The following is a 3184-nucleotide window of genomic DNA, read 5'->3' as shown; positions in this document are numbered from 1 at the left end:
AAGGTGGTTCTCATCATGCAAAGAGGGAGAATGAAAATCATGCTCAACAACCTCATAATCATCAACATACCTATCATCAACATAATCATCAACAACAGAATCAATCACAGGTATGTTTACCTCCACTTCCCTGGAAGTTGGTAGAGTAGTGGAAGGTGAAGCTGGTCTACCTATCTCAAAAGTGGTACTTATGTCAGCCTGGTCCTCAATTTCTTCATCAATCTTCTCAGGTGCAAGACTAGGGACATAGGAGTGTAGGAAAGTAGAGGGTGCAATAGTAGGCTCATGACTCTACTCCTCATCCCCTATGTGGGTGACACTGACATCATCAGTAATCTGAACAGTCTGAATTGGAGGTCCCTCTAAAACACGAGACTGTTCCTCAATGGCCTGCCTGGCTATCTGCCTCCATAACTCATTTAATGTTGGCTCAGAAGAAGTAGAAGATTTGGAAGGTGGTCGGGCAGATGCCTCTTGCTGTTCCCGTTTCCTCTGATTTTTCTGTTGTGGCTGCCTGTTATTGTAGATGTTGGTAGCATAAGCTTGAGGCTCATCATGAGATACAGAGTGCTCCGAAGAAGGACAAGCATCTGTATGGTGGTCACTGGAAGAACATAAAGCACACAACCGTGCAACAGATGCAGATAGAGGTGCTGGTTTCTGGTTGGATGCCAGCTGTGTCACCAAACTCAAAAGAGAATCAAGCTTGCTTTCCAAATCTCTACCAGCAGCTGATGAAGACTGGGCAGGCTCATTAAACTGCAGCTGATGTGGTTCCTGGACAGGTGGAGAAGGCATACAAGGAGTCTGGAATGATGGTTCTTGATATTGATGCTGTGAAGTACCATACCATCCCAACTTAGGATCAGTCCACCTAGGATCGTCGCTGTAACCATACCGCACAGGGGAGAATTTATCAAGAAACTGATGCTCAAGATCTTCCCAACTGGTGACGGATCCTGGAGTAATACAACAACACCAATCCCTTGCCCCTCCATGTAATGAGTACTCAAATGCCCTTAAGAACATGTCCTCATCCGGGACATCTGGAGGTTTCATTAAAGAGCATATGGTGTAGAACTCCTCCAAATGTCTATATGGGCATTCACCTGCAAAACCATGAAATCTAGGCAACAAATTTATCAGTCCAGTGTTGAAAACACAACGAATATCCTCCTCATCAAGTGGAAACGGCTCCCTAGGAGCACTCTCATGAGATGGAGGAGGAACCGTTCTATTCTCAACATAGAAATCAGCAGAGTATATATGAGAACCATACTCAGAGTCAGATGCAGAAGGAGAATCATAATCATAAACACAGGCAGAAGAAGCAGTGTTCACATAGCCAAAATAGGTAGACATGGAAAAGAAGGGGGAAACGAAGAATGCAATGAAAATATGCAACTAAAGCTACCTAAATGCAACACACAATGACGAACACACAAAACGGAACATCATACTCACAACACAAGACAAAACACAACACACACTAACACAACAAAAGACCTAAAACCGAACCATTGGTCCCCGGCAACAGCGCCAAAATTTGATGGGTGTCGCTGCCCATGCAAAATTTAATGTGCAATTAGAAATGCAGTATAGTGCTAGGGAATGACCCCCAGGTCGTCTCTCAAGGACCAACTACGGTTCATAATCAAGTCAAACACGAAGTGGGGGGGGGTTGTGAAAGGTTTGCGTGGTCAATGCGGAAAAGTTAAAATGAAATTAAAACAGTAAAAACGAAACTGCTACAGCAAATACGAAAATTCACGCTGGAACTGGGCAGCTCTGACCTTTCCTCAATGTTTTAACCATAACTTTTTCTACAGAGCTCTAAATGAGATGAGGTTTTTTTTCCTGGAAAGTAGACGCAATTATCTTTCATTTGATATATAAAACGTAGCATTTGAACCTCTGGTGTGGTTGCAGTTATGTTTTTAAAATCGAGTCCAGAGAGTGAAAATGCTAAACCAAATACTAGACTAAACAAATATCTAAACACAGTTAAATTAAATTAAATACAAAACTAAATTAAAGAAATTAAAAACAACTAATCCTACAATGCAAATTAATTTAAAACACAAGAAACAAAACCGTACACCTACTTCTACCTAGGTCATCTATCATGCCATGTAAATAAATAAAAGCATACTCTCCTTCCATCATCAAAACCGTAACAGTTATGCTACAATAAACTAAATGATAAAACCTTTTTTAAGTAAAATAAGAAAATGAATGCTACTTAATCTAAAAGGAAACTAACACTCACCGTACACTACTCACCTAATCCCATTTAATCTTCATTCCAAAAGAAAAGGAAATAAATTGATGCAAAGCTCTTGAAACGTCCCATCACCATAAACTCTCACTTAATCCATTTTTTACTCATCAAAGAAATGCTACACCCTTGCTCGNGAATCAACANCGTGTCCTCTCCACATGAAAAGTAAATGACTCAAAGGAATTAAGCACCGGACATTGCATTCAGAGAAAAGAAAACATTAGAAGTCAATCCTCATCATTCCAATTTTCTAGCTACTTTCTCATAGAAATAAAGGAAATAAATGCTATCCATCCAGCTACCAACTCTAGGTACGTCCCATCCCATCACCCTTAATGAAATGTGCTCTTTAAATGCTAAAAGAAAGGAAGCAAAATGTGATCTCTACTGCACAAGATAGCTGCTGCAACTTCCTATCTAATTCTTTTTCATTCACAAGATATTAAAATAAAAGGTTTTCTAACCCTTGCAATACCCGTGGCAGCTATGCTATTATGTAAAATCTGCAATGTATGGAAGCTTTCAATGCAAACAAAAATCAAAGAAATAAATTATATATCTCCACTCATCCAAAATCCATCACCGTTAACATTGCACAAGTTAAGAGAAAAAATTTCCAAAGCTCAGCCGAGAGAGTTCTGCCGAGAGTGAATGGTGCTTTTTTTTCAAAAAAAAGTGACGGCTCGAAGGAATGTCCTAGGATAATGTGTCTTCAAATTGAAGTGGGGTCCACCCTAAATAAAACCCTAGGTAGGACATGTGTCACCAAAATTTGGGCTCCAACATAGTTTTAATGGCCCAATGTGCAAAGGTTGTCTAAAAAAACTAGACTTTTAAATTACACATTGATTAATTCCAAACTACTAAATTAAAATATAACTAATTCTAAATTTTCCATGCAGA

The sequence above is a fragment of the Vigna radiata genome, unplaced genomic scaffold, assembly GCF_000741045.1.
Source record: "Vigna radiata var. radiata cultivar VC1973A unplaced genomic scaffold, Vradiata_ver6 scaffold_416, whole genome shotgun sequence".
Taxonomy (NCBI): domain Eukaryota; kingdom Viridiplantae; phylum Streptophyta; class Magnoliopsida; order Fabales; family Fabaceae; genus Vigna; species Vigna radiata.
This window is presented reverse-complemented; position numbering follows the sequence as displayed.